This window comes from Schistocerca nitens, chromosome 3 (assembly GCF_023898315.1).
Source record: "Schistocerca nitens isolate TAMUIC-IGC-003100 chromosome 3, iqSchNite1.1, whole genome shotgun sequence".
Classification (NCBI taxonomy): Eukaryota; Metazoa; Arthropoda; class Insecta; order Orthoptera; family Acrididae; genus Schistocerca; species Schistocerca nitens.
This window is the reverse complement of record NC_064616.1, coordinates 785,064,370-785,078,418: the sequence shown is the minus strand read 5'-3', so window position 1 is coordinate 785,078,418 and position 14,049 is coordinate 785,064,370. Positions and strand designations below refer to the sequence as shown.

General features: G+C 42.0%; 1 protein-coding gene across 3 annotated transcripts in view; it reads right to left on the bottom strand.

Annotated features, from left to right (window-relative positions):
- The window catches only part of LOC126248799 (protein FAM102A), a 496,607-nt gene that overhangs the window by 331,305 nt on the left and 151,253 nt on the right, over window positions 1-14,049 (bottom strand). The window lies entirely within an intron of this gene.

Genomic DNA, 14,049 nt, shown 5'->3' with positions numbered 1-14,049 from the left:
AATGTAGTCAGACGTGGTCGACCGGAACCTTGACGACGAGTATGCTTGACCTCACGTTCCCAAGCACTCCAACATCGGGCCAAAGTCACATCCGAATGCACTAAAAACCTCGATATAGCGCTTTTTCTATCAGTCGCCCAAATGGAGACCCACAATGAGGCCACTTTCAAACTTTCAGATGCTGATAACGCTGTCTCATACTAGCACATGTCATCTCCGTGTCACTCTCAGCGATCACTCAACGTCTGACCCTCTACACGCCCCCCTACATATCGCACCGGGCCCGGTAACAACACTAAACACGAGCAAAACTAATTCACTCCGGTGGCCGTTCTACCTGCTAGAGATAATTGCAGCTCTCCTCATTTGTAAACACTCCAAAGGTGCGTATGTGTACGAAGCTACACTGACCTCCGACAATGTGTTCGGGATGCTTTACTCTTTTCAGGCACTATGTATTCAACCAGTGGATTTGATTCATATTTTATTTAAGATGCAACTACAGTAACTGGAGCAACACATGTAATCAGTAATGTATGGTGCATGTAGATGGCCCTTCACATTAATAATCAGCACGACTGCTTCGTACAGTGGCCAGAACCAGGTCAGCTCCACGCTGCGATACATTTTATCTCTCACGCAGCATGCGCGGACACCACCAGCTGCAAACTGAATTTGCGGCCAGAAACCATGCAACTGTATCCTGCTGCTGCACTGGACGCGTATAGGTCAAGTATTTGACATTATAATTTTGTCTGCTGCAGCAGATTTATTGTGACAATCTTAGTAAAAGAAGGAATAATGCAACGGACCGAGTGGAAGACGTACTACTTATTATCGTCCCACCATGTCATTTGCTAGTAGTGTTAAAGCAGTCCCCCCGTTTACTTAATTAAAAGAACCAAAAAAAAGTACATTTAGTGAATGCCAAACAGGCACGCTAAATTGTTCGGACAGAGGGATCGGGAGAAAAGGGTTCAGAAACTCCTGAAGAATGAGATGTAGTAAACAGCTGAAAGAGTAAGTAAAATCAAGATAACTTGCGTTATCCAATACAGTAAAGAAAAACACTTGTTGACACAGTTCACAATATTAAAGACTCTTTAGTGTTAAAATATACTAAAATCAACGATAACAAACACATGTCCTGCAGAAACCAAAACAGACATGATAAGCATGCTCTTCTGAAACTTCCTGCCAGATTAAAACCGTGTGTCGGACCGAAACTCTAACGCGAGACCTTTGCCTTTCACGGGTAAGTTCTCTACCGACTGAGTTACCCAAGAACGACTCAGATAATAGCGGAAGTAAAGCTGTAAGGACGAGTCCTAAGTCGCGCTTGCGGAGCTCAGTCGGCAGACCACTTGCCCGCGGAAGGCAAAGGTCCAAAGTTCGAGTCTCGGTCCGGCACACAGTTTTAATCTGCCAGGAAGTTTCATATCAGCGCACACTCCGATGCATAGTGAAAATCTCATTGTGCTCTTCTGGTTTTGCATATCATACGCTATATCAGTTCCAGTTTTGCTATATATTCCACCACTTTGTTACTTAAATGTTGTTTTTAATGAATGTATTAGCAATATCTCGCTACCACACATGTTCTACCGGACAGTCTAGAGACTTAAAAGTAGAACACACGACCTTAGAACTATTGCAAAGAAGCAATGACAGTTCTACAATGTGGTCTATATGTTCAGGGCAGTTTTCTTGATGAAACCTTAAGCTGTCTTCCGTCGCCCGTTATTAAGCAGTTTTTTAAAACTGTTCTTCCGAGTGTCCTTGTACTCCTCAGGGATTCGACGAACGCCACTGGTTGACATGCAGTCACACACCATGACCCTCACCACTATGCTTAGCTGATATATGCATACTGGCAGTATACTGTTGGACTCCTCCTGGTCCCTAGGTGAACATGTGCAAGCGCCTGCCGGAGTCTGACATACAGAAATTGTTCTCGTCAGAAAATAGCACTTTACTACCAATCTAAACTATACATGATGCTCAGAACCATTCTGAAAAGTTCTTAATGGTATTGCAGAGTAGGTTGTGTTGAGAGAGAATTGTTAAGAAAGAAACTGGGCACGTTTGTGTCGTTTTCGAGCTAATTAGCAGTGACGTTAGCCAATGCGGCCGTTGCGCACAAAAATTCATCGGTCCGCCAGACACGGTGTAGCCAAATGGGTTCTTCGCTTGTTTTTCTAAACCCAAACACGAGAGAGATACAAATATTGGACACCGGACAGTAGTAAGGATCGGACCCGAACCAACGGCTGAGCAGTCCCGTTCGCAGCCTGACTGGCTAACTTCAATGCTAATTAACTCAAGAACAGCGCGAAGTACTAAATTATTTTTCTTAACTATTACGCCCAGCACAAACTATCCCACAACACCCTTACAAGCTTTTCAGAACATTTATAACCAATATGTATATTTCCAGGTGCCTTCATTTGAAAACCTCAGCCTCTCCTTTTGATTAGCCATGCCGTCGAGAGACTTTCGCAGGTCAAACCACCTTGCGAATATTTTCAGAATAAAACCATTTGTACAGACGGGATATTTAACTGGAAATTCATCAAGTGCATCTAGTAACCAGTATCCATCTGCAACAGTAGAGATACGAGAACGTCCAAATGGAAGGTAATCCACTGCAAATTTTCCTTTGGGGTAACATTTTATAATGTGTTTTATCGCCTGTCGCCTGTAGACCGTCTAATAAGCTACACAGTAAAATATCCTCCTACATCTGCATCTATACTCCGCAAGCCACCTGACGATGTGTGGCGGAGGGTACCTTGAGTACCTCTATAGGTTCTCCCTTCTATTCCAGTCTCGTTTGTGCCGTTTTTCTCGCTTTCTCCGAAAACAATGCTGCCACTGAATGAACATACTTCTCGAACGACGTTTCCGCGTTTCACTGCACTCTAATTTTGTTTCGCCAAAATAGCCGTGTTTTTATGGTCGTGTTTGTATAGCGATCGCATTTAACGGTGGCTCTGACGCTTCCATGTGTTTAAAGATGCACGCAGTGCACAACATTATACTAGGAATTACTGTGTGCCATCGGATACTTACAGTATCATGTATACACGGAATCATCGTGAAAGGAATGTAGATAAATCCTTCTGCAGCGTTCCTCTTCGGATGGGTGACTATCAGTTACGAAAGACAGTGTGACTAACCGTGTATACTGTTCGTTTTCGTATCCTTCCAGCGAGCCAGGTAGGGCGTTTATGAAACATTTGCCTCCATTTTTCTCCATCTTGAAATACTTCTTGTCTTGATATTATTTCTGAGTTTTCTCCTGTAGTCTTCAGATCTTCCTTAATGTGGTCCAGCCATATTTTTCTGGGTCGTCCTAGTGATCTTTTACCCTGCACGTTTCTATCCATCCTTCATCCTCTTCACATGTCCAATCCAGGTGAGCCATGCAATACACAGTCTTTCAGTCATTAACAGGTCCACTTGCATCTCACCTCTGATGTCCTCATTGCTAATTTTATCTCTTTCAATTTTCTGGAACTCTGATAGCGGAAACTTCATTTTGCATGTTTGTGAATTGCTAAAATCTGCCTCCTTAATTACGCAGTACTCCAAGCTGTATGTCATAACAAACAGGAGGGAGTGCATAATTTTGCCAGCGTGCTACAATATTACAAAAATAAAGAAGTTTTGTTTCCACTATGTCATCTTGATAGGCGTGACTTATTTCGATGTAAGTTTTACCTAATATACTAAGATCAAGTATATTCTTTACATTTTTATGGTTTCCGATATATATTTTTTATTGATGCATTAATATATCCTAGATATCTCGCTCCCCCAGTATCTCACGCATCACAGTTCACGAATAACGAACATGGAAAGCAAAAAATGCATTGCGAACATCACATCCGCAGATCCAATTCCTTTCGTACACTTTCACATTAAATTTCCCCATATGCTCGTTTTTTATACCACCACCCATAGGCTTTTGACTTACAAGGGTAATAATCTTAAATTGAATATATCCATTTCACATACATAAATTGAACTATTTAAATATATTCAGACTTTACAATTAATAGTTTGACATTGAGAGAAATAAAACGAAGTTTAAAAATTGTTAGCATTGGGATTTGGCAATTTGTCGGCTTGGATTCATTCTAAGCACTTTACCACTGTCTCCACCAATACTAAAAGTATTGCTCCAAAGTGCCTCATACTCTGCTCATAAATATTTAGTGTGTTTTATCCTTCCAATGGCCCACTCAGGAGAAATATTCTATGAACTTTAAAGGGGCATCTGTCTCATGTAGTTTGAGCGAAATGAGCGATTCCAGTCCCCTTTCTTAGATTTAAATTTGGAGTAGGTCTACCTAACTCTATAATTTACACTTTTTACTCCAAAGATCTACTCAAGAAGGACCTGTTTAGCAGATCATCTACAGAACTCGCCATGTTGCTAGCACTTTCAAAGAAAAATGTTGACTTGGTTCTGTGAGCAATGTAGCACGATGCTCGATGGGATGATGTCACATCAGAGCACGCGCAGTCGAAAATGGACAGCTGTGTCCCTTCTCTGAGTTGATCGTAGCGGAGTTGACTATCATTTCGGGACTCGACACTGGTTTCTAGTTCTCGCGGGGGAAGCGCTACACAACATGTATTTGATCTATTTATCAGCAAGCAATATATGCCACTGATTTTAAACGCGGTCTATTTGGCTTTCATAGGAACTCCCTTGTCTCACACGGGGTTCCACATCTACGCGATTACTTTGCTATTCACAATAAAGTGCCTGGCAGAGGATTCAATGAACCACCTTCAAGCTGTCTCTCTACCGTTCCACTCTCGAACGGCGCGCTTCTACTCAACTTTTGTAGCCTTCATATAGCAGGTGAGTGTTTCTTAGTAGGGAGTTTGGAATGTCAATTTTTCTAAACACTTCCAGATCTTACACTTTAGCACACTGTCATATGCTGTTTCCAAATCCAAGAATACCATACTAACATCTTTACCCTTTTCCCACTACTTTTCTATTCACTGACTTCAAAAATGAAGACTGTTGTTCTCTGCTTCTCATGACTCCATGTTTCTCTTCAGACTAGTTTTCTAGCAACGGTCTTATTTTTCTCTCAAAAATCTTTTTCAATACCAGAAGACTGCGTGACAACAGAGTGACTCCTCTATAATTATAACACTTTCTTCTACTTCCTTTCTTGAATAGTGGCATTTTAATCCCTTCCTTCCAGTCATTTTTACTCTTTTCCTTCCAAATGATCCCCACTATTTGATGTAGCCACTGTATTCCTGGAATGCTTGCTGGCTTGATCATGTCTGCTGTCTATTCACTGTTGCCTCTCGTGAACTGTAGCAACCGATGAATAGTTTTATTTGTTCCAAAATAACATTTGCTGTTGGCAGTCATCATTCGTGAGTAGCAGCAGCGACATATGTTATTTTATGACAATAAGTAACATTGTTTTCACGGTCGCGGGCTTTCACCAACGACAAACAGAATAAAAATAATACATAAATACTAAAAAGTGTTCTGTTGTATTTCCAACAAATGCTTCAAACCTGTTGTTGAACAGATTGATTGATTGATTGATTGATTGATTGATTAAGGGGAGTTTGTGTGTTGAACAGATTTCAAGATATTCTACATGCTCCGGTACTTGGTATTAACGCTAATGAGCAAAGAGAATACAGCCACGTTTAAATGCTCCTCCTCTTCTTTCAGGTGAATAGCAGTAGATTGTCAAAATTGCTGTTTAATCCGCGTTCTGTTAAAGATTTAAGTACCTCTAAAGGTTACTTTTTTAATTGCACATTTTACATTGTACAAAACGACCTATTACGTAAAACGATGGTAGTTACATGCACGAGAGAATATTTCGGCGACTTGCCGAAGGCCGTTTGCTCTGCTTTACGAAATGAGTCCAACGAAACCAAGCCCCCAGTTCGCCCTCTCTACGTTTGCGAGATGTGATCCTTTTTATGCGATAACTCTTAGTTACAAGATTTCGTGTCGCAGATAGTATAAATGTGATTCTGACGAGAGATAATCTACCGACCACTACTATCACTTCTGTCCCTTTACTTGCGCACCTTTACAGTTCCCGCTGCGCAGCTTCAGCTTTCGCTATGTGTGCACTTACTGTATTTTTGTTATTTCAACGAAGAATAGCGTTGCAATACTCCTCATCGCATATGAAACAGGCAACTTAAAAATAAAATGCGTGGCAGGAAATACACATTTTTATAGAATCTTTATTTTAGGGCATTAGAGAGATTCGAGCGCGCACGGAGGCTTTCAGACAGTCGTTCTTCCCACGAACCATACGCGACTGGAACAGAAAAGGGAGGTAATGACAGTGGCACGTAGGGTGCCCTCCGCCACACACCGTTGGGTGGCTTGCGAAGTATAAATGTAGATGTAGATCTTTTGAGCCAGGTGACTAGAATTATTCACGGATTTCAAGTACGGCGCGTAATATGCAAATCGCCTGTAACATTACGCCTCGTACATTAACATCTGTATTTGTCATTCATATCACTTGGATGAATTACCATGAAATATAATAGACTTTTTATCATGTTACGACCAATTTAAATGTAATGAACCGAGAGATCACAAAATTTTCCATCACAGTCTGCATGTCACTTACATATGCGCTTTCCATGTATTCCGTCGTCGGAGATGCAGGTAGTTTAATGTCAACTGCCGTTGTCTACTTGTTGAAAATGCGTTTTATCAGAATGGGAACGGTACAACATCACTAGACAACCTTCAGAATGTGCAAGAACATAACTAAAAACAAAGAACTTTGTTTCTCCATAATCTGCTTACTGAATAAGTGGATTATCTTACTGAGTTCAGTAACGCAAAAATCATCAAAAAACTGGCCAGATTTTGGGAATTCAAATTTAATGCATGAAGTTTATGGTAGCCCTCCGATCGAGGATAAGTAACCACTGCCTTCTGCCTTACATTGCTTATTTCCGAACACCACTACGACCTTCCATTCTCTCACTCGAGTTACGTGTTCAATCCATACGTAAATGCTAAACAGAAATTTACGAACCAACTGATTCTTAAATTCATGTACGGAATCCAAAAACGTAATAATTTTATTCTGCATCACAAAGTATACGAACTACTCACTTTGTGGCATTTGCGCCAAACACCACTCAGGCCCCAATTCTGTCTATGCAGTCCGCATTTTAACATTATAGAAAAAAGCTTGACTTCTCTCTACAAAACCAGTCAGTAAGCACATTATTGGGTCGTACCACCAGACTAAAATTGAACATTCAAATTTAAAATTAGTACCGTTATGCTAAGTAGAGAATCTTTGACAATCTTAGTTATCTACCGACAACCTGTAATGAGATCCTGGCTGACTACTAAATCAGACTAAAACCTACAATGGAACACACTTTCTGGAACGCAGCATCTTTGCTATTACGGAAAAACGTTTATACGGAAAAATGACGTTATTGAAGAGCAGAAGTCTCTTATCTTTTAATGGCTGTAGTCAAATAAATTACACAGATTTGTTAAAAAGATTTACCTAGTAAAGCGTAAGGTTACATAGACCTATTAAAATAAGGTAACACGTAACATTGTTAAAAATTACATTCCTTTGTAGTTCTCTTATACAATTTGATATAACCGAATTCAGCGGAAACATTACAGCATATAATTTATAAAAATATAGTTTGCGCAGGATAAAAATAAAGCTAAAACGTATCAATTGTTTTATCATTTCAGTGCAGATTGTGGCTCCTCGTTGTACTATTCCTCTTGAGGATATTTATTTTCCATTCCAGAATGCTTAGGCCGGGTCAGGTGTTGGATATGCATCTTCGATGCAATACGAATAGTCCTTAAATTAGTCTGTGGAGAAAGCTCAAGTTAAATTTGTGCCCTATACAATCGTAACGATCGTTGCAGTAAGGTTCCTGCTGACGGTCTACTCATTAAATAACGGTTCTTGAGAGATGACGTAACTTCAGCATAAAATCATTCCTCTTGGGCGCGAAAATGAAGTCAACACCAGGGAAAGAAATACCTCCACAACGACGTTTCCTAAGACTCTACGCTAAAGAACCGACTGTTCTGTTTTGACGAGTCACAACATGAGCCTTGATTCTTATTAAACATACTCATTGTTCCTTAGCTTTGTCACTGCATATTTCATTCAAAATAACCAATACATGTTTCTTAATGCTGCGATGGGCAAATTTTTGTCACACACTTTTAAAATGTGACACAAATAAAATTATAAAATAACCGTGGACTAGCAGAAGTTACTCTGCAGCTGGGCGCTTTATTACATACAAGCCTGTGTCATTACAGAGGGGTGTCCAAGGCAAAATGGCGTATTCCTCGGACTTCCCTCGAGGGTAGATTCTGAGTAATATGTTGGAGCAAATAAATGCACTGGCGAATTCGTGTTTGAAGGATATCTACGGCGCCAGTTCCCACACTGCTCATTTACACGTTTCGAGCCAAAACACAGTCAGCGAAGAGTAATAGTAAATAAAACCAATACTTCGCTGTGAAAATCACCCAGCACTGATGACGATGCGAAAAAAAACTAATGTAACACATCTAACGCAGGACTCATTTCTCGGACAGGACTAAGAATAATTTGATTCAGGTAATGAACAGGAGAAGTTCTGTGGCTTAGATTGAAGCAGTAGGTGACGAAGCTCTAGAAAAATACATACCTTGCAGTATAATTAAAAATAGCAGAGGTCCCCTTGCTATATAAATATAGATAGTATCTGCACGGTTCTTAAGAAACAGCTCCTGCTACACGGCAGTATGAAAGGAAGCATTAATCCACAGACAGCTGTATGTTAATGAAATGCGTTGGGCTACCAAAGGATCAATACACTGAAGTGCCGAAAGTCATGGTATAGCGAAATGCACATATACAGATAGTAATAGTATCGCGTATACATGGTATGAAAGGACAGTGCATTGGCGGAACTGTCATTTGTACTAAGGTGAGTCATGGAAAAAGGTTTCCGAACTTATTACGGCCGCAGGACAGGACTTAACATATTTTGAACGCAGAATGGTAGTTGGAGCTAGACGCATCGGACATTGCATTTCGGACATCGTTAGGGAATTCAATGTTCCGAGATCCACAGTGTCAAGAGCGTGCCGAGAATACCAAATTTCAGTCATTATCTCTCATCACGGACGACACAGTGACCTACGGCCGTCACTTAACGACCGAGAGCAGCGGCGGTTGCGTAGAGTTGTCAGTGCTGACAGACAAGCAACATTGCGCCAAATGAATACAGAAATCAATGTGGGACGTACAACGAACGTATCAGTTAGCACACTGCTGCGGAATTTGGCGTTAATGGGCTATGGCAGCAAACGACCGACGCGATTGCCTTTGCTAACAGCACATCGCTGCAGCGCCTCTCCTGTGCTCGTGACCATATCGGTTGGATCATAAACGACTGGAAAACCGTGGCGTGGTCAGATGAGTCCCGATTTCAGTTGCTAAGAGCTGATGGTACGGTTCGAGTGAGGCGCAGACCCCACGAAGCCATGGACCCAAGTTGTCAACCAGGCACCGTGCAAGCTTGTGGTGGCTACATAAAGGTGTAGGCTGTGTTTACATGGGATGGGTGGGTGTTCTGGTCCAGCTGAACCGATCACTGACGAAATAGTTACGTTCGTCTGCTTGGATACGATTTGCAGCCATTCATGTTCCCAAACTACAATGGAATTTTTATAGATGACAATGCGCCATGTCACCGGGCAACAGTTGTTCCGTGACTGGTATAAAGAACATTCTGGACAGTTCGAGCGAATGATTTGGCCAGTCAGATCGCCCGACATGAATCCCATCTAACACTTACGGGATGTAATAGAGAGGTCAGTTCGTGCACAGTATCTTCCATCGGCAACACTTCCGCTATTTTGGACGGCGATAGAGGAAGCATGGCTGAATATTTCTGCAGTGGAATTCCAATGAACTGCTGAGTCCATGTCACATCGAGCTGCTGTACTACGTCGGGGAAAAGGACGTTCGTTGTGGTATTAGGAGGTATCCCATGACTTTTGTCAGATCAGTGTAAGCGAAGCTTTCTATAACTATCATAGCAAAGTAGTGTCACGTGACATGCACCAAAACCCCACAAATTATGGTCATATGTGAAGACTATCAATATGTTAGACCATGTATATGACGCTAAACGGGTATACAAAATCACCGTCTTTAAAACTACAAATAATAATGTATGGGGGCGATCAAAGACTTTCCGTCCCAGATCGGGTATGGCGATCAGGCAAAAATCGCCGTGAGCACGGGGGCAATCATCATGACGATGCACCAGGTTGAAGATACCTGTTTGATTGAACACACGTCCTGCTGCGTGAGAAAGTACGTGACTTCCTACTGCACATCCTAGTCCGACAGGAATAGTTGACTGTTCGGAACAACTTGTAAGAAACCAAAGACGTGTTAATCGCATGGGGAGAGATCAGGACTATAGGCAGGTTCTCGAGTGCGTCCCACTTAGTGGCGTAACTTCTGGCTGGTCTCCCAGACTGATCGGCGTCTTTTGTTGAATCGCGACCAGCAACGAACTCGGCACACCATTCCACAACGATGGTTTTCGACAGACACTGCCCTATACACATTCTTCATTCTCCGATGGGTATCTAACGGTGATTGTCCTTCGGCAGCCAAGAAAAGAATAACAGCATGTTAGTCTAGTTTGGAGCCATTTGGTAATACATCGCTGTAGTCCACATTTTCCCATTCACCGTACGCACGTCGGAAAGATAATTACCCCTCTAATCCCTTGCCTGCATGTCTGTGCTTACATAACCGCATCGAAGTCACGCTACGTTGCATATACGCTGCAAGAACGCGCTCAAACGTGAACTTTCTGATTGCTCCCTTACATTTGTAATTTTATAGACTGTCATTTTATCTGTGTATCACCTGTAGAACTACGGCAAGTTACTCCCCATGGCACCACCACTTTTATTTGTATAAACCCTTGAGCAGACTTAAAATCTGGTGTCTTGCTTGGGCTAGATTTTATTTCACTGCCGGCCGGTGTGGCCGTGCGGTTCTAGGCTCTTCAGTCTGGAACCGCGTGACCGCTACGGTCGCAGGTTCGAATCCTGCCTCGGGCATGGATGTGTGTGATGTCCTTAGGTTAGTTAGGTTTAAGTAGTTCTAAGTTCTAGGGGACTAATGACCACAGCAGTTGAGTCCCATAGTGCTCAGAGCCATTTGAACCATTTTTTTTTATTACACTGTCAATGTACTTTGTTTTTACGAGTTCTAACTTTTAGATGGTGAATTTTTAATATTCTTGTCTATATTACTTCTTAATCGTTGAATCTTAATTGCACAACTGATGGTGATACAGCTGAAATTTTGGAAAACGAAAATACACGGAAATGAGGGAGGATTTTTAGACAATGAAGTAGCAATTCTAGTATATTTTTGACGCTTTGTGGAGACGTTCATCACATGAAGAGTATTAAATGAATGAACTCTCATTCCATTCGAAATTGATGTCCATCAATATCAATATGAGGTCCAACCTCCAAGAGCACCAGTTCACGATTATATTCGTAGTGGAATGGATCAAAAAGCCTCCCAAAGCCATGCTGAGGAATTTCTTGCCATGACTCGAACAAATACTATTTTACTTCATTAAAGATTGCCAGCTGGAAGCTAATACGAAAGTATACGTCCTCTAATCGTACTCCAGACACGCTACATGGGTAACAAGTTAGGAGTCCGGGAAGGCCAGTCTAGTATTCCTACATTATTAATGGTGTCTGTGGTATGAGCTGCAGTGCGAGATCGTACGTTATCCTGTTGGAATACGCCATTTGGTACCCTGTTCATAAGGGATACAAGAACAGAGTTTACCGTTCTTGTCACAACAGGCGAGGTTCCAGCCTCCCTTCAACGATTGTCACATCAGTCTTGTTGTCACATCCAATTAGCTTCCCACAATACGATTCGAAGACTGGAGAACCGCTGCTTCCTGTGACCTGTCACCACGTCGCCTACGTTAACGTTGCATTTATTTGACCAAGCGAGACTTCTCGCTGAATACCACTGAATGTCTCAGTTAACTACTCCTCTACATGATCCATGTGGCTGTTGTCAATAGTACGGTGTCAGTGGAAAAACAGAGCATGGCAACTCTAGCCCAGCTTACAGTGATCTGTCTCCAACGGTTCATGGTGATACACTGCCTGTATATCCATATGTTCGTCAGAGCCTGTCAAACAATCCTACAGTCTTCTCTAGATGTAGTCCTCCTTGAAGGATGACTCTTCTAGCCGCACCGTTGTCCTAAGTCCATCGTCCAAATCGCCGCCACTCGTTCTGTAGGCATTCCACTACGTCCATCTGTATCGCGATCTGTCAGTATGATGTTCCTATCTCTATCTGCCAATGACTCGACCTTTTTTAAAGCCCTAAAGATGCCAAAAAGCTGCACGTCCTCGTCCGTTGGGCACGCTGAGCTGTGGTCTCCACCTGAAAAGTTCCAGTAGCGTAAGACACACCGAACATTCATATAACTTACGGGGACGCAGCTGGATGACGTCTTCGATAACACTCGATATTTCAACACGTGGCCACACTGTCATTTTCAAGGCAGAACTGCACCAAGTAAGCGTTGTGCAAGGAATTTAGAACCAATTCCGGAAAAATCTCACACACACACACACACACACACACACACACACACACACACACACACACACACACACACACACACACACGGGGGGGGGGGGAGAGAGAGAGAGAGAGAGAGAGAGAGAGAGAGAGATTCATTATGATCGTATTCATCATTTAAAGATTTTATTGCCTTAATTAACAAGGCGATCAATGACACGGAAATAATTCTTCAGGTACTTTTAGATGAGACATGTACCGAAACTCCAAACAGCAAAGCATAAGCGGAAACGATAATTCTGTTCTCAAACGTTCCTCGAAAACGTTAACTGAAGGAATGTTGCCTTCATTCAATAATCGTAGCGATACTGAAATGAATGACGTAACAACCAGTACTAACGGCAAGAAAGTTAAATTGAGTACAGCGCAAGAATTAGTTAATTATCCCCTCATACGCATGATTTACCGCAGATCCCTTAACCAAAAATGTTCCCGTAGTTAGGAGAAAAAACACCCATCTATAAGAATGTGGAACTGATTCCTAGAACTGCCATTCTGTATCATTCACATCTATTTCCATCAGAAGACTAGGAAATATTCTAAGCTGAGACATGATGACCTAACTGAAACGAAATAAACTTCTCACTAGAAATCGGCATGGCTTCCGAAAATAACAATCGTGCGAAACTCAATTCACGCTCTTCACACACGACATCGTCGGCGCTACGAATAGCGGAAATCCGATTGATTAGGTGTCTGAAGACTTCTGATTCAGTGCCATATCAATAGCTTCAAACAAAAACAAAAAACAAAACAACTTCGTATGAAATATCTAACCAGACGCAGAACTTGAAAGAGAATATCCTCACGGATACGAGGCAGCGCATTATCCGGGACGGAGTCATCTACAGGCAGTGAAGCAGTATCTGATACACCCCAAAGCACTGTAGTCGGGCCGGTGCTATTCACGTTCTACACTGACTCAGCTGACTGTGTTGTTGTGTTGTTGTGGTCTTCAGTCCTGAGACTGGTTTGATGCAGCTCTCCATGCTACTCTATCCTGTGCAAGCTTCTTCATCTCCCAGTACCTACTGCAACCTACATCCTTCTGAATTTGCTTAGTGTATTCATCTCTTGGTCTCCCTCTACCATTTTTACCCTCCACGCTGCCCTCCAATGCTAAATTTGTGATCCCTTGATGCCTCAAAACATGTCCTACCAACCGATCCCTTCTTCTAGTCAAGTTGTGCCACAAACTTCTCTTCTCCCCAATCCTATTCAATACCTCATTAGTTACGTGATCTACCCACCTTATCTTCAGCATTCTTCTGTAGCACCACATTTCGAAAGCTTCTATTCTCTTCTTGTCCAAACTGGT